This window comes from Microtus ochrogaster, chromosome 10 (genome assembly GCF_000317375.1).
Source record: "Microtus ochrogaster isolate Prairie Vole_2 chromosome 10, MicOch1.0, whole genome shotgun sequence".
Taxonomy (NCBI): domain Eukaryota; kingdom Metazoa; phylum Chordata; class Mammalia; order Rodentia; family Cricetidae; genus Microtus; species Microtus ochrogaster.
The window spans coordinates 57146860-57166032 of NC_022016.1; positions in this window are offsets into that span (position 1 = coordinate 57146860).

Sequence of the window (19173 nt, forward strand, 5' to 3'; positions counted from 1 at the left end):
GACCTGCTTCAAAGCTACCCCAGTAGCTTGGGGGTTTCCATCAAGAAGAGAAAAGGAGAATCCAAAAGCAGAAGGGAAGTTGAGACCCCAGATCGGTGGCTTGTAACAAGCAGGGTGAGCCGAGGAAGCTTGCGGATTTTGATGTCGGTGACTGAGTCACCTTTTCTCATAGCTTTGACAAAGCAGCTGGCAAAGGCAACTTAAGGGAGGATGAGTGTGGTGGCATTTCAACTGTACTTTAATAAATAAAGCTTGTCTGTGAATCAGGAGAGTAAAACAGCTGCACTGGTCAGCCTTACAGACCAGGCAGTGGTGACATACACCTTAATCCCAGTAGCCACCCTAGCTTGCCATAGAAACCAGGCAGTAATGGTGCACGCCTTTAATCCCAGAACTAGAGAGGATTATAAAACGGGAGGAGACAGCTTCATCTGAGATTCGTGGAGGCAGAATCGCCATTTCGGACTGAGGTGGAGGTAAGAGCCAGTTCTGGCTGTTTTGCTTTTCAGATCTTCAGGTGGAACCCCAGTTTCTCTCTCTGAGTTTTTATTAATTGTACTTCAGATGAGTTTGCTTGGGCTCATGGGCTGAGGGGATCCAGGCCATGATGGTGGGAAGATATGAAGGCTGGAGGGTGAGGCAGCTGCTCACATTGAGTCTGCGCACAGAAGCAAATGACTGGTGCCCAGACTGCCTCTTCTTTTCCCTTTTTTCTCAGTCTAGGATGCCTGGCCCATGGGTGGTGCCAACTACATTCAAGGTGCACCCTCCTCCTCATTCAGGCTTCCCCAGAAATGCCCTCTGGATTCACCCAGAAGTGCGTGTCCTACGTGACTCTACATCCTGTCAAGTTGACAATGGAGAGGGACCATCAGGGTGCATGAGAACTCTGTCCCTTTCAACATATCTCAGTGTAGCTCGGTGTGTTTTCTGCGCTCAAATGCCATTGTCTTCACGTAACCTGAGATTAGCAAGTGCAAAATTAACATGTCACTCAAAGAGTACCCGCATCCATGACCACACTAAAAGGAATTCACCATTTTCAGCTAGATGCAGAAACGGAGCTGGAATCGCTACAATGATTGTATAGTATGTTGTGTATGAAGTTGCAGTGTGCCTGGCATGTAGTAACAGAACCAGCTTGCCTGACAGAAGGATGTTCCAAAGGGACACTTGTGTACCCCCTCTCTTTGGCTATCAGGCTATTGGAACAATAAACTCCAAGAAATTATAATTTCCTCAGGAATCTCATGCTGGGAGAAGAAGAGAAGGCTGAGGCCTGGAGGGATAGGGCATGGGGCGGGGGAGAGGGGGAGGCGGCACAATCAGGAGGAATTTATCTCCTAGAGAAAACTTTCCAGAGGACCTTGCAGGAGAGATTAGAGCTGAAATGGTGGCACTGAGTAAAGTCACACCTTGACCTCATTGCTTACTATTCTGCTTAACCCTTTCCCCCATGCTAGGCCCCTGAAGACAGAGTGGAAGTTGCCACTGAATTTCTTTGCTCATCTTCCCAGTGTGGTCACATTGAATAAATCTCCTTTTCCTGTCTTTCACTGTTTATCTGATTGGCTTTAATTGGCTTATTGAGGGAGGTAGCCAAGCCCTGGCTTGGTAGGGTTGCCAAGGCACAGGCTCTGACCCCAACTACTCAGAAGTGATACAGGGATTGCTCACTGGGATGGCAGCCGCAGTCGTGGGGTGCTCTGCCTGGTCACATACCTGCATCCAATGAGTGAGGCCAGCCAGGAGACCCAATGACCATTTTAAAGATGGAAGAACTGAGGCTTGGAAAACCTGAGAAGATTCTCAAGATCTCACAGAACTTAAGTATAAGATGGTTTGCACACACACACACACACACACACACACACACACACACACACACACAAATACAGAAGTTGTATTTGACTCCCGGGTACCTGTGTATAATCACTTTGCTCAAAGCTATCTGCAAAGGGCTCTCTTCCTTCAGGGAGTTTAAGGCCTTTTTAAAAGGCAAAGGAAATGGGTAAAACTTTTCTGTTCTGTCTGAAAAAGCAAGACTAATTTTTCTGGTGGTTCCTATTGACTTGGAAAGAGCGGATCTGCCCATCAAATGGCATTTTACCAGCTGATCAATTTGGTGTCTTTCTCATTGAATTAAATCAAATTGAAATGTAATTCCCTTCCCGGAACAAATCCCCAGGCAGGGATTCACTGCAGCAGAAGTATTTGACCTTGTGGCTGCTACCAAGAGGGCTTTCTAGAAATCCGGGGACAGGAGAGGGGTCTACAGAGCTCAAGTCCTTCTGGACAAGGCCCACTCAGCAGACTGGGGCTAAGGTGCTGCTCACCCCGAGGCCATCAGAAGGACCCATGTAGCTTCTGCTGATCCCTGTAAGACCTGCATGTGAGCTTACACCTTGGAAGACGAGCAGGCTTAAAGGTACAAGGACAACTATAAAGTCCCTAACATGGTGGCCAGCTTTTTAAGATCTGTTAGAAAAAGGTTCCCTGTTGGGATCGTAGAATTATAAACAGTGCTATACACATACACACACGTGCATGCACACACACACACACGCATACACACAAGCACACGCATGCACAGAAAAGACGACTTCTTGCTCTAGGCCGCAAAAGTACAAAACCAGGGTGCCGAGGTGGGTGACTGGAAAATGGGCAGAAGTTCAGTCTTTGGGCTCAACCTCCCCAACTGAACACCAGAGTCATGGGGCTGCAAGAGAGGAGGCTCATGCCAAGGACCTCAGTTTGGTTCCCAGTACCCAGCTTCTAGAGATCAGATCCCCTCTTCCGGCCTCCAATAGCATCTGCACCCATGTCCACATGCCCACACACAGACACATATACACACACACTTAATTCCTAAAGCTAAAAATAAATCTTGGTTTTGGTTTTTGCTTAAAAAAAAAAAAAAGCAAGAAGGCCGGGCGGTGGTGGCGCACACCTTTAATCCCAGCACTCGGGAGGCAGAGGCAGGCGGATCTCTGTGAGTTCGAGGCCAGCCTGGTCAAGAAGAGCTAGTGCCAGGACAGGAACCAAAAAGCTACAGAGAAACACTGTCTCGAAAAAAAAAAAAAGCAAGAAAAAGAAGCACCAGCTAATTTCCAATCAGGGTCACCCTAGCCTCAGCTCCCTAGAGAAACAATTTAGCTCTGGCCCAACATGTGCAGGACTCAAATGGTTAGAAGTCTACAGCAATATCTCCCAAGGTTTAGGGGGCCTTAAAATATGTCCAGCAAACATTCCCTGACCTGAACTCCCCATTAACTGGGGCAATGTGTTTGTGGGCTCCCTACCTTTGAACGCTCCTTGCCTTACACACCATGAGACCAGGCACCAAGTCTTGGCACAAGTGAGCCAATGGTTGAGCCTCTCTGAGCTTGAGACTTTCATCTGCAAAGTGGTGAGATGTTACTTTCCAGCAGCACCTGGCATGATGACAGAGCCCACAAGTATGGCTGCCTGAGAGAGCAGGGTCAAGAAAACCCACAAGAAAGATACAGTGTGCCATCTGTCACCACCAACTAAGAGCTCGCCTGAACACACAAGCCAAGAGTTTAAGAAGACCCCAAACACCAATTGCGCTGGCCTGGCTGTAGTCATAGGGAAGCAAGGCTGGGCGAGAAGAAGATGATGAGAATTGAGTAAGCAGAGACCTAATTAACTAAATCAGCTGGCAAAAGACTGCAGGACCAGACAGAGGATGCCTGGCCTGGAGCGGAGACAAGCAAGGCCCAAGGATCCAAGGTTGGCCGTATTTATTCTGCGATAAATTTACAAACTTCGTGCCAGGCTAAGAGGCCTCTTAGCAGCCAACCACTCAGGCTCCTTTTAGACATGTCCGACTGCTCATCAACCTTTCTCAAGCTGCTACAATGCCCAGTCCCAGGGTTGTTACAAGGATTAAAAAGGAAAGCGCCTGGCGCACATGACAGGCAGCAAATGGACTAACATGTCCCTTGCCCTCACTTTCTTTCCTCCTATAACAGCAACCAATGTCAAGTCTTTGTGACCACAAAAACAGCACGCCCTAAATGATCCTGATGCCCTAGTTCTTCCCTCCTTGAGTTCAATCTTCTCCTCTTATCCATGCACCCACCATGTTCCTCCACACCCAAGGGAACATTGCTTGATGGTTCACACAACCGCTATTCCATGCCTATCATTAACAACGTACTCATGGAAATGTCACCCTACAAATGATGCCCAAGGCAATGACAGAAAGGCGGGCGTATGGGTAAGGGATGCTCCAGTAAGTCTTCCGATCTTTCTCCTGGGTCCCAAGGAGTCAGATGTTGACAGACCTCGCCAGAGGCTCTCCAGGGATTCTCCTCTGATATCCAGCAAAAGCCAGGCCCCACTCCTGAAGGCATCTCCCCTTCAGTAAGCAGCCCACGCTGTCTGTATCCATTGCTTTCTCATTGCCACGACAAAACAGCTGAGAAAAACAAGCTAAGGAAGGAAGGGTTTACTTGGGTTCATGGATTAGGTCCGCTGTGATGAGGAGGCGCAGTCACAGGAGTGTGAAACACAACTCACAGGGCTCATTTTGCTTTCTCCTTTTTATTCCTTCGTGGATCCCAGTTTGTGGAAAGGCGCCACCCATATTCAAATTAGTCTTCATGCCTCAGTTAGAGTCTCTCTGGAGATGCCCTCCTAGGCAGGGCCAAAGCTGTGTTTCCTAGGTGATTCTAAAATCCAGTCCAGTTGCCCATGAGGATGGAGCACGATGCTTTCCCAGTAGAGCATCTCAGCCCGTCGCTGCCTATTTATGAGGCTGACCCTGGCCTCTGCTATGCTATTATCCAAGTTCCCGTGATGTCACCTGCCCATCCCCCAACCTCATCCCCACAGGGGTTGTCCCCATGAGCACTCTCCAGCACTCCGGGCACTTAATTCTCTGTCCCAGGATCTACCACCCAGGAGTCCTCTGAAGACAACCTTTGCAAAGAGGATTGGTTCAGTGTGGAGGCTGGGGAAGAAGGGGCAAGGTGCAGGAGTCACAGAAAGCCTTTCTAACAAAGAATGGTGCGTTTGATCTGAAATCTGAAGAATGAAGGGGACCTAGCTAAATCAACAGAGAAGGGGAAGAATGTTCTAGGCAGAGGAATCAGAGAAAGAGAGGACAGAAGGCACGAAGGGAGTAGAAAAGCCTTGTGGAAGGAGGACAAAGAGGCAAGCAGGGGTTGCCAGGATGGGAAGGGACATGGGCCAGCTCAGGAAGGGTCACAGGTTCTGAGTCACTTAGATGGCAAAAACCTTTCAATCATGATGCTGAGTCTGCCCAGGCTGCCTTAGTCGAGTGCTCTAAAGCCCAGGTAGCTCACCTGACTGCTTACTTCTGCACAGTTCCAGAGGTTGGAGGTGTAAGATGGTGGTGTGGATGTACCAGTGTGGGTGATCTCCTCTGAGCTGGTCATCCCTCTGGACACAAACACCACTGGTGACTCTGTGTTCTAAATTTCCCCTTCTAAGGACATCAGTCAGAGTGAATTAATGCCTTCTGTAAAAGTTCCACTTTATTTCAGTCACCTCCTTAGAGGCCCTATCCTCAAAGGGCTTGATACGTAGTCCAGTGAGTGAGCACTTGCCAGCCACATCCAGAGCACCAGGTTCAATCCCCAGCCCGGAAAATAAAAAATTCAAAAGACCCCACTGGCCCTTCTCCTCTCCCTCTGAGAAGAGCATCTGCCTATGCGGTGGGGAGGCAGGTGTCAACGACTGTGTCCAGTTACTTCCTACCCCCTCCTCGTTTTCCAAATCTAGACAATCACATTCTTTACACTGAGGCTTCAACACACACGTTTTGAAGGGATACAGTTCAACCTACAACTGTGATACTGTCTGTATGGAACATTCTAGAAATGGACAAAACTTAAATCTCAATTACTCACACAGAGAGAGACACACACACAAAAAAAAAATGTGATCAAGTTTGTGTGCCGGTTATTTCTTTATCTTTCCGGTACCTGACACTTCCTCTGAAAACGCCAGTGTCTGCTTTATTTACACGTACATACCGTCACTTGTTTGACCAGTGCAACTTGAGAAGATCAAACCACCACTGATCCACTCAGCTACAACACCATGGTTTAGGGGGCTGGTGAGATGGTGCCCTTGGTAAAGCGCTTGTCTTCCAAGCATGAAGCCCTGAGTTTGAGTTCCAGAACCATCTGCACTGGGAAGGCTGAGACAGGACAATCCCTGGAGCTCCCAGACTGGCCAGACTTGCCTAGCTGAGCAATTCTAGACCCTTGAGAGAGCCTGTCTCACCAAAAGGTAGATGGATCCCTGTAGACGGAGACTGCTCGTTCATTTCCCAACTGCTCAGACCCGAATAATCACACAGAAACTATATCAATTACAACACTGTTAGGCCAATAGCTTAGGCATATTTCTACCTAACTCTTACATCTTAAATTAAACAATTTCTATTCATCTGTGTATCGCCATAAGGCTGTGGCCTACCAGTAAGGTTCTAGCTGGCAGCTGGCATCTTTCTCCTTCGGCAGCTACATGGTGTCTTCCTGATTCCAACTACTTTCTCTCTATATCTCTGTTCAGATTTTCCGCCTGGCTTTACTCTACTGTCATTGGTCAAAACAGCTTCTTTAATAACCAATGGTAAAAAAAACATTCAGAGGGGAATCCCATATCAGATCCTGAAGAAGGGTACTTGATATTCATGCACACACACACACACACACACACACACACATGCGCGCCTACACTCATGCACATAGATATATATGCACACAATCCTCACTCTCTTTCTGGACCAGGGCTCTCTGATAAGTCTCAATTCTCCTGGCCACTCCTAGGCTCGTGCACTTCCCATCTGCTCCCAGCTGAACCATTCCTACCACTCCTCGGCCATCCCTCCTGGCCTTCTTCCCTTCCTAGAGAAGCCATTTGTCCACACCATAGAGGAAGCAGGCGTCACTAAGTGTGCCCAGTTCCTTCCCTTGCCTTCTCTCCCTTTTCCAAAGCCAACTAGAGGACTATGCACGATGTGAAGGGGGGGGGGGATCACGGTTTTTGCTGCAGAGACACAGTTTCCTCCATGGGAGACTTTCTTCTTCGGCAAACCAATGTCATCTCCTTTTGATGCCACTGCTTCCAGATGGCATCTTATCATACTTAGAACAAAACCCAGACTCCTTGCCGTGGCCAGCAGAAGTGACCCTGTGCAACCTGGTCCTGGCTACTCGAACCCCCATCTGGCACACACCCCTACTCTCCAACCCATGCTTTTCTTGCTTCGTTGCCTTTTGATTATTTCCCAGGACACACCAACACCATGCCTACCTCAGGACCTTCACACATGATGGTCCCACCCCCAGCTTTCGGTATAAGTCATTCTCCCAACTGTCAATTCTCCTTCCTCCGTCCCCCTTCATTAACCCCATCCAAACCAGCACCTCTGCCATGTTTCTCCACTCTGTATTATCTCTCTTTGTTTATCGTTTAACATTCTCTAAAATTATATGACGTTAATTGCTTCTGTTTCCCTTATAAAACTGCAAGCCCCAAGAGGTCAGGAATAGTTTCTTTATTGCCATAAACTGTCAATAAAACAATGCTTGGCGCACAGTGGGAAATTACCAGATTTCGTTCAATGAATAAAAGGTTAATATGGCTATATAGTGACATTTCTATTCAACCTTTTCATTGATGTCATCTAGATATGTATGAAGCTTAAATCTCAATAAATTTAAAATGTAAATAAAAGCTGAAAATGTGGCTCAGGGGTAGATGCTGGGTTCAATCCTCAGCATCACATAAGCCATTCATAGAGGCGTGCACCTTTTGAAGGATCAGAAGTTCAAGGTCATCCTTGGCCACATGGAGATTTTGAGGTCAACCTGAAACATATGAGATCCTGTCCCAAAACAAAACAAGATAGCTTCCTTCATCTGAAAATAAATTAAACAATTTCTCTGCTCCACTTTCATTTCCCAGGTCTAGCCTGGGATATAACGGGAGCTATTGACCACCTGCTGACATGGCCCTCCCCTGGGCCACAGGTACTGACTCAGGACATGGGCACCTGCTTGGTCTGAGCCAATCAGATTCTTCCCTGGGGTATTTAAATGGCTACCAGGAAGAGAAAAGTAACTCCCTTGCCTGAAAGACAGAACAGTGGTGCAGCTCATGGCCCTTTCTTACACATGAAGAAATGACCCAAATCCCCTGTCAACACAGCCCTGCCTGTAATCTGGACACCTGCGACAAGGGCCCTCCCGTTGTCTCTGCCTGTCAGCATTGTGGTCCGTGTTGCTGGCAACCAGAAGAATCTCATGATAAATGAATCACGGCGCTCCAGCAGCCTGGCCCAGGGCCCGGGTTGAAGCAGAAGTGAAATTGTCAGTGTCCTTTGGGACAGCCTGAAGTTTAATCCTCTTTGTGTCCTGCTTTCCAATTTCATATGAGGCTGCCCCTCTCCTGTCCAAGGCCACCTCCACCCCACTTTCCTCCTGTGGGCTGGGACGACAAGGCTGTGCTCACCATTGCGTGGGATTCTGAGCTCCTGCTAGCTGGGACCATATGCGGCTCACATCTCTCCCCAGCCTGCCCAGCACACAGCCTGTGCTCAAATGCCTGTCACAGAGGCAGAGTCAGTGCTGAATAGAATGAAGCCTCTGGCGTCTTATAAACTGAAGAGGACTCCATAAAATGTGTAAAAAGGGGAAGGCTGTCTGCATGGAAAGGATTGTGAGTGCGGATTTATTAGCCACATAGATAACCCTCATCATGAAAGGAACCTTTCCAGATGATGGATGGCTCCGAGGCCCCGGAGGGACGTGGGTATTTCTCAAGGCCGCCAGTCAAACAAGTTAGCCGCATAATGCTTCTCTCTCCATAGCAACTGGCCTGGCCTTCTCCATCTAGCCCCAGCACCTGTGCCTCTGGAAGCCCCTGAGCTCTCGTGGCTGCTGCCTTCTGCAGGCCACCAAGTCCAGGCACTCTCATCCGCAGACCCCAGCTTCGATAAAGGTCCAGACTCAAGAGAGGGAGTGGAGTGTGTGGCAGGAATCCAGAGTCCAGGAAGAAAATAAACCACAGGCTTCTGGCTCTGAGCCCTGTGCCACACTCGGCTAAGCATGCCTGGCTCTCCTGTTCCCTGACAGCCCTGGACAGCAGATGCAGGGCAAATTCCTCATCACCATGACCCAGATGAGGTGAGACATCCTCGCGGCAGAGATGACGGAGCCGAGATGGTCAGTGATGGGACGAGACCAATCCAACAACCCAAGACCCCACAGTTACAAGAGTCCCCTCAAGATCTGTCTGACTCAGTCGGGTGATGGTGGCGCACACCTTTAATCCCAGCACTCGGGAGGCAGAGGCAGGCGGATCTCTGTGAGTTTGAGGCCAGCCTGGTCTACAAGAGCTAGTTTCAGGACAGCCAGGGCTGTTGCACAGAGAAACCCTGTCTCGAAAAAACAAACAAGATTTGTCTGACTCCCCATGACTCCCCAGCCTACTCCGCACATCATTGGTCAGCACAGTCAGATGGGAAACAAGAATTGAGAGGGTGCCCTGCAAGAAAGGAATTGTCTCAGCAGGCAGGGCTGTCAGGAGCCAGCTCCATCAGGATGGACAACATACCCTCAGCGACTGCGGTTTGAATGTGAAATGCCATCTGCGGGCTCATGTGTTTAAGCACTTGATACCCAGGGAGTCTGCAGAAACTGTAAGAGACAGAACCTCCCTGGAGCAAGTGGGTCACTGGACTGGGGGTTGGGGTTGGGGTTTCTTAGCCCCGGCCCACTTCCTACCCTCGCTTTACTCCCTGACTCTGACTGTCATGTGACCAGTTGCTATAGCCCAGCTGTGGTTCCTTCCCCAGCACCCTGAGCTGTATCTCTTTCAGTTGTAAGCCAAAATAGGTTCTTGTCGGACATTTAGTTATAGCATCAACAAAGTAACTGATGCGTCCTCCGTGGAGAAATAGATATAGACAGCTCCCTGGAAATGTGTAGCCACGAGCAGTGAAGGAGGTCTGGAGAGTATAGGCTCCTACCAACCTGCACCAGAAAGAAAGGAGTGTCACAGAAGCCGCCCTGGAACTGGGGAGACAGGCAGGGCCCCCACAGCAGAGATTTGGGATTGATCAGAAAGCAATCATTCTCTGGCCTTACCACAGCCACCTTTTCTCCTTCACAGCGCAAAAGCAGCCACAGGCCATGCGTGAACAAGTGAGAATAGCCAGGTCCCAACAAACTTTATTTACAGATGGCTCAGTGGGTAAAACACTTGCCATGTAAGCATGAGGACCTGAGTTCGAATCTCCAGCAGTCAAGTAAAGCCAAGCGTGCTAGCATATAGCTGTAATCCCACTTCTCCTGTTAGAGATTTGGGGGAGGGACAAGAAGGCTCTTCGGAAGCTAGCCAGCATATACAGTGGTGAACAGCAAAGAGATCCTGTCTCAAGCAAGGTAGGAAGGCCAGGAGCTATGGTCAAAGTTGTCCTCAGACCTCCACATCTTCCCTATGGAAAAAACATACCTGCACACACACACAGAGACATGCATACAATACACATCACATACACACACACGAATGCATACACACAGAAACGTGCATACAACATACATCACATACATACACACACATACATATACACACACATACACATGAATGCAAACAGAGACATGTACACACACACTCACTCACTTAAAAACAAATTACAAGAAAAAAAAAACAAAGTGGCAAACCAAATTTTGCCCACAGGCTCAAGGCCACACCTGACCTAGGACAAGACTCAGAATGACCTCCAGCAGAGCAATACGGGATGCTCAACTCGGCAGACAGGCAAGCAACAGCAAGAACTTAGCTCAAAGCAAGAAAAAAAAAAACCCAGCTTCCTAGAGCTACCGCAGCCCTCTGCAGCACAGTATGGGGGGGGTGGGGGTGGAGGCCATTGTGGCTTTGCACCTGTCCAGTGCTTTGAAAGCACCAGGACAGTAAGCCAGCTGGCTTCTGTCTTCAGTTTTGGCTCAGAGCTCAGGCCCATTGTACACATTTGTAACTAACTTGGCTGTGTGTTCTGAGCTGATTTCAAAGCTGCCTTCCTGCTAACCGATTCCACTCTATGCTGAGGGTGGGGCTTTAAGGTTTCAAAAGCCCATGTCATTCCCAGTTAGTTCTCTTTACTCTGACTTCTGCTTAGGGATCAGATGCAAGCTCTCAGCTGCTGCTCCAGCGCCATGCCTGCCTGCCTGCCGCCACGCTCCCTGCTAGTGTGGATGGATCACAGACTCAGCCTCTGAACTGTAAGCAAGTCCCCCCAAGTAAATGATTTCTTTTATAAGTTTCCTGGGTCATGGTGTTTTATCATGGCAGCAGGAAAGTGACCAAAAGTAACTAGGCGGGTCCTCATGCTAGTACAGCAAGCACTTCGCTGACTGGAGCCACTCCCCAGTCCTGGAGTTGCTGGTCTTTACCCTCTGTATTTCCCTCAGCACCCACCAGTTTCCAAGCCTGGTCTCCCAGCTAAGTCAGCCACCCCGGAGGTCATCAGGCCACCCAACTCCACAGGGCACCAGTCAGGGATCACAACAGACAATTTTTGTTACCATCCATTGTTACACCATTTTTAAAAGAGGGAACTTGAGATCCTAATGGAGGTCACACCTAGGCTGAGCAGTTCAGCCCCGGAGCCTGAACATGTCAACACTGCACCAGGGCAGTGAATGTCAACACCCCCAGAACTCAGCATTTTAAGGCCAACCATCTGAACCAGGCGAGTACAGGAAGGAGCACAGGAATGGGTTGTGTGAATGGGTGAGTGGTGCCGACCTTGGCAAATGTAAGGAGTACAGTTCACTATGTCACTGTCATGGACAAGAAGCTGGTAAAATGTCCCCATTGCCAATTCCTCCAGTTCTCCTAGGGAAATCAGCATCCACAGTAGCAAGTGAAATCTGTTCATTTTTGAAGACCGACCTAAATTTGTTTTGATGCTATGAGATGAAACAAAGCACGTTTGTAGGCAGGCTGTCTCCCTGTACCCTGTACGTTGCCTCATCCGTGTCTCATGAACTTCACACTCCACGCCCCATAGGCGAAGGATCTCCATTCCCACTGAGCAGATGAAGATGCTGAATCTGAGAGAAGGGAAGGACTTGCCTTGGCTTTGTGGACTCTGTGCTTCTTGGCGGGCTCTAAGCCCCCATCAGTACCAGGTTGCCCACTAGAAGCAAAGCCCTGGATGCATGGCTTCCTATGTCCATACTCTCTGACACACAGCATGGCATGGAGGTGCAGCATGAAGGGGTGCAAGCTCCCAAGCTGAGTTCCTTCACTATCAGACATCACTCCTCCTCGGACTCAGCTGGTTCTGTCAGCCATTTCCCCTGGGTTCTCAGTGACTGATAGGGGGGACAGTAACCCTGGGGAGCCCTTGGCCTGGGTCACTGAGATAGCAGTGGGGAGACCAGGTGGCCAAGTGCCCCAGTTAAAACAGAAACAATGGGAGCCCAGCCCTCCATCCGTAACTCAAGCTTCTGCTTCAGAAGATGGTTCTCCTTGACTGAGCCTGGATGTTGGAACCATCTGGTCAGACTTTGCTTTATGAAGTTTATTATAAACTTACAGGGGGATGCGAGCTGAATTCTGCCTCAATTAGGAGAATCTGTAGCCTGCTGAACTGTGGAGCGTTGACAACCTTGGAAGGTCTCCAGTGACCTGCCACAGAGCTCTAGCCTCAACTTTCACCTGTGCAGCAAATTTTTTTTATTAATGACTTAATTAAAAGCATAAAAGGATTGCTTTCAAATTTGTTGATTTGAAGGGAAGGAGTGGGGAGGGAGAAAGGTCAAACAGATTGCAAATGTACCCACAGCATCCAGAGGGCTCTGGGCAGGGTGCACTGATGGGCTGAGCCTAATAGGCTAAAAGGAAACACAGACAAATGTCAGTGTCTGAACTTGGCTTCCAAGGAACGACTGCTCAGGGACCAGGTGGGGTTGGATGGGACAGCAATGACACTAAGCCAACACTTAGCTGCTTTTAATAAGACTGTATGCTGATACGGCTGTGACACTTGAAGCATTATCCAAGATGTCCAGCTCAGCATTGTGTATAATAGTGTAAACCTGGAAGCAACCTTCGGTCCATCTGCATGACTGACAAGTACGGAGCCGTCGGAAATCATAATGGCGTAGGAATATGTTTGATGATATGGGAAACTGTTTTTTTAAACTGTTGATTAAAGCTAGATAGGTGAAACTCGAGGCATTTTATTTTTAGAAAGAAAAGATGGTCATGGAAGGGGTGTATGAGGTTTGAATAAGAATGGAGAACGGTCCTAAAAGGCTCGGATATCTGAACGTTTGGTCAGCAGGGAGTAGTAACACTATTGGTGTGGCCTCGTTGAAATAGGTGTGGTGTTGTCGGAAGAGGTGTGTCACTGGGGTAGGCTTTTACATTTCAAGGGCCCAAGCCAGTGCCCCCCCCCTTCCTGCTGCCTGTGGACCCAGATATAGAACTCTCAACTGCTCAGCACCATGTCTGCCTGTGTACCTCCATGCTCCCTGCCGTAACAATAATGACGAAACCTCTGAAACCGTAAGTCAGCCCCAGTTAAATGCTTTCTTTTATAAGAGTCGCCATGCCATGGTGTCTCTTCACAGAAAGAGAACACTGACTAAGGAAGGGTGGTCCTCATGAGCTCCCACCCCTCCCTGAAGGTTTATAAGCAGATAATGACTGGGGTGGGGGGAGATGTCTTCTTCAGTGGTGTGGCTGTTAGTAACACACCTGTGCTCCTAAAACAAAGTCTTACCAATCCATGCCCTTGGAATCAACTCTAATGAATCATTGCCCTCCCCCCCCAAAAAAAAAAAACAGAAAAGAAAACTTGAAAAAAATTATATGGAAAATTTGATATATACCAAAGTGTATATTTTTCCCGGTGGTGCCAAGGATGACCCAGAGGTAGAGGAGGGCATTATCAGTCACTGTGTACAGTTTCTGAAGGTTTTAGAATGTTAATGCCATCATCAAACATATACGGCTAATGTTTGAAAGCCATGGTTTGAATTGGAAATGACCCCCACAGGCTCGCGTTTGAATGTGATATTATTTGGGGGAGACTGTGAAGTCTTTAAGAGTTGGGGTGCAGGTCGCCATGTGATGCTCCTGATTCCACTTCCTGGTCCACCATGGCAAGAGCAGCTGTCCTCCGCTGTACACACCTGCCACCATGACGTCCTGCCCAAGGGCATGAGACCATGCGACTATGGACAGAAAGTCTCTGACCATAAAACAGAATAAATCTTTCCTCCCTGCAGCTGTCTTTGTGAGTATTTTGGTCACATGACATGGCAAATGAAATTCTGCCATACTTAGGCAAATCAAGACTCTGGTCTTAGCTAGATGGAATGACTCATACCTGCAATCCCAGCACACGCACGCACACACACACACACACACACACACAGAGTCTCAGATCTTAAATCCGGTTCCAGGTGGCTCGTTTTACAACCCACTTGGTGACAGGTGCTGAGAACAAAACTTTTGAGTGTTCTTAGTGTTCCTAAAGTGTACAATATCCTCAGCGTGTTTGTGCGCATGTGTGTGTGTGAGTGTACAGGTACATATTATGTACACAAATGCGCGGGTACGTGTGTGTGCACACGTGTGTGCATAAGTGCGTGTGAGGGCCTGAGGAAAGCCTCAGCTATCAGTGTCTCACACCCTCTCCACCTTGTGTTTTGAGACAGATTATCTCACTGCCCTGAAACTCTCCAAGTCAGGTAAATTGACTGCCAGAGCATCCCTGGAACCACCTGTCCCTTGCTCTACTGCACTGGGACAACCAGCATGTACCAACATGCCCAGCTTTTTGACATCACTTCCTGGGACTGAATTCAGGCTAATGAACATCTTACCCAGTCAGAATTCTCACAGATCTAGACTCTTATACTCTAACTTTTCCAACAGCCATGGATTGTCATGACGTCCCAGTCTCCCAGCAAGCAGTGGCTGGACTGTCCAAGTCAGCATGCTGTGCTAAAACACTCTGTGAGCCACGTAGGATGCCAGCCCTCAGAAAGGTTCCTAAACTCTTTTTTTAAATTTATCACCTTTAATTGTGTTCACGCGTGCATCCATGCCTGTATGTATATGTATGGATATATGACATAACCATGTATATGCCATGGGGCACACAGGTATCTAAGAAGGTGAAGTCCCCTGGAGCCAAAATTACGACAGCTGCAAGTAACTGATGTGGAAGCTGGGAATCGAACTCCAGCCCTCTGCAGGAGCAGTCCTGGCTCTCAACTGCTGAGACATCTCTCTCACGCCCCCTTCAAGCCCTTTATGCCATCTTCAAGTCACAGAAGCCAGAACAAATGTGCTCCTTCGTCACCTTCCCTTTGGGAAGCCTCTCAGCTGTAACATCACAGGATGGGGAAGGTCCCAAGAGGATGCTTCCTGTCACAAAATGGTTCCCCAGATTACTTATCTCCTTTCTTCCCAGAGCTTGTCAGCAGTGTCAGAGTGTAGGAAGAAAGAACGCTAAGACACCAGGCACGGGGGCTGCAGAGACAGTGCTAGTTCAGGTTGTCAGGTTTGCCGCAGACTAGCAGAGAGGCTAGGGACGTGTCTCAGTCTGGAAAGTGACAACCAAGAGCAACCATGAAGACCTGAGTTTGAATCCCCTGCACCTATGTAAAAGTCGGACCTTGAGACATGAATTTATTACCTCCATGCTGGAGACAGGCAGATTCCGATTCTTGGAGTTCATTGGCCAACCAACCAGTGCACTCAGGTCAGTGACAGACCCTGTCTTCAAAACATGAGGTTGAGATCAATCAAGGAATCTACCTGACAATGACCTCTCTCACACAAAAACCTACATATAACACACATACCACACAAACATGCACACAGGAATGCGCATGCACGAAGAAAGTTCACGTCTGTGCTTCTCAGTGATCACTTTTGACTGCCCAGTAGAGAGGCCTGACCAAAAATCAAAACAGTTTCCTGGCACCAATAGCCCACATGAGCCCTCTGGCAAGATAGAATTCCTCGCCAGCAGGCACCCTTCCTCCCCACCTTCTCCAACTTCACTCTTAACGTGGTCACCCCTCTGTCATGGCTGAATGACAGCATTGTGGGACTCTTGGGGTGCTGGAATGCCACGTTCGTTTGTGGTGACCATGTGTGTATTTCCCAGAGGGTGAGGTTCTCCCGTATGGAGACTGGTGTCCCACACGGTGGCAGGGTAGCTCCAGGGTGTGCTGCCTGCCTCCCTCTCTCCGAGTGATGACACCTTGCCCGGGTTTTCGCTTCATTACTATTTGACTCGTAGAAGGTTTTTCTCGCGATGTACTCCAGGCTAATTTTAGAAATTTGTTTTCACCTTCCGACATTGATTCCTGGGGCAGCTTGCAAGCTGCCTGAAACGAGAAATCAATGGTGACAGCTTCAGAGTGGGCTCTGTTCTTCATTAACCCAGCGCTCCAAGCAATCCCAACCCTGTCTCCTCCCTCAGGGACAGCCCTGAACAGGGAAAAATAAAGAATGGGCATTTAGGAAGTTATCTTTGGTACCCTTGACCTTTTTGTCCTGAGCCCTTTTTTCCTTCCTTCTCTCTCCTACTCTTGCCAACATCTGCTCTCTCTAGCAAGTGTGAAGGCGGATTGGGGAGAGGATGGAGGGCAAGGTTACTAAGCACCTGCCACACTCAGGCACTAGGCTGTTTAGTTCATATCAAAGTCCCATTTAAATCCGCCTTTAACTCTCGGAGGTTGGGATCACCTCCATTTCACAGAGCTAAGGCAGACACAAACAAATGAGAGACAAACCCAGCATCAGATAGTTCATGGCTCCTATGATGATGGTTTAAGATCAGAGCTGTTGTCGGGCATGGTATAGGCAGGGTGAGCAGACTAGGAGAATTCTGGGAAAAGGAAGGGAGGAGTCAGTAGTTGACAGCCAGCTGCAGAAGAAGCAAGATGAAAATGCAGCCCTGAGAAAAGGTACCAAGCCAAGTGGCTCAACATAGATAAGCATTATGTGTAGGAAGAGGGGGCCACTTGTTGGTTCCTGGCTGCCCCTGCTAGTTTAGCCCTGAAATAACCACACAGAAACTGTATTAATTAAATCACTGCTTGGCCCATTAGCTCTACCTTCTTATTGGCTGACTCTTACATATTAGTTTAACCCATTTCTACTAATCTGTGAATTGCCACATGGTTGTGGCTTACCAGCAAGGTTCTGTGTCTGACTCTGGCAGCAGACCCATGGTGTCTCTCTCTGACTCTGCTTTCTTCCTCCCAGAATTCAGTTCTGTCTTCCCCACCTACCTAAGTTCTGCCCTATCAACAGGCCAGGGCAGTTTCTTTATTCATTAACCAATGAAAGCTGCACATGGACAGAAGGACCTCCCACACCAATTATGGGTTAATTTAAGTTGTAAGAATTAGTCAATAATAAGCCTGAGCTAATAGGCCAAATAGTATGTAATTAATATTAAACCTCTGTGTGGTTATTTTTCAAAGCAGCTGTGGGACCAGGTGGGACAAGAAGCCTCCAGTTACACAGAGCCTACCCCCAAGCCTGTCTTCTCATACCATTCCATTCAGAAACCTAAGTGTGAGTGTTTAAAAGAGGGTGTCCCCTCAAGGACACTCAAAGTGTGCTTTTCTGTCATCCAGCCACCCCTCTCAGTCAGAGGATCTGCTGAGTTTTGCACTCAGAGACTGGTCCTAACCAAGTCTTCAGGGTCAGCAGGAGTGCTCCTGGGAGCCCACTCCACCCACAGGAAGCAACAGTGCTGGCCAAGAAAGTCCTAGTGGAGAACTCTCAGATCTTCCATGAAGAACTGATACACTCTGGCCAAAGGTCATTCTAAAGATGTGCAAGTGCAGGGAGGAGCTGGAGACTGTTGGAACATACTGGAGTGAGCAAGGCAGAAAAGATGGGGTAGGTTCAAGGAGGTGATCAGGTATTCTATATCAACCCTTCTTGATAGAAACATAACACAAGTCACACAGGTCATGGTCATGGTGCATTTTCTAGAAGACCCATCAAAAAGTAAAAGGGGTAAAGTCAGTATTAATAATACACACATTCAACCCAATGTGTCTTAATATCATCACAACATGGAATCAATCCAAACACATAGGTGCTGGAGAAATGGCTCAGTCGTTAAGAAGAGTGCTTGTTGCTGTTCTTCTGGAGGACCTGAGTTCGGTTCCCAACACCCATATAAGGAGAATGACTGCCTGTAACTCCAGCTCCAGGAGATCTTACACTCTCTTCCAGCTTCCTTGGACACCCGCACACATGTAGCATACAGACACACACACATTAAAAGCAAATATATTAACCAGGTACAATGGTACACAACTATAATTTCCATCACTCAGGTCACTGGGCACTCCAAAGGGAAGTGAGAGGAATGTTTGAGTTCAGAAGTTCAAGGCCAGCTTGAGAAATGCAGAAAAAAAGTAACCATTAAGGACTGGTGAAATACCTCAGCAGAGCTACAGGCTGACTATCCCACGAACACTGTGACATGCCTGCACTCAAGAAGAACACAGACACACACACACAATAGATAAATGATACATAGATACATAGATGATAGATAGATAGATAGATAGATAGATAGATAGATAGATGATAGATAGATAGATAGATAGATAGATAGATAGATAGATGATAGATAGATAGATATAAATTGATAAAATTACACTTAGAGATATTCCATCTCACATTTCAAAATTATTTTTAATTAATATACTTATTTATTTTATGTGTAAGAGTGTTTTTCCTGCATGGATGTGTATGCCCCCCATGTGTGCTTCGAACCCACAGAAATCAGAAGAAGGTGTCAGATTGCCTGAACTGGAGTTACAGATGGTTGTGAGCCTCCATGTGGGTTTTAGAAATCAAACACAGGTTGTCTGGAAATGCAGACAGTACTCTAAACCTCTGAACCATCTCTCCAGCCCACCAGCCCACATTTTAACACACTGGACACCATCAGTAGGAAACCGTGTATTCATACTGGAAAGGACATAATATTTATTTCATTTTTACTGGGTTAATCTTATTATAAAATAAGAGAACTCTTCATAAACACCTCACCCCATTTTAAATATAAGTCATACTGGGTTTCAACTAATGTGTAATGATACC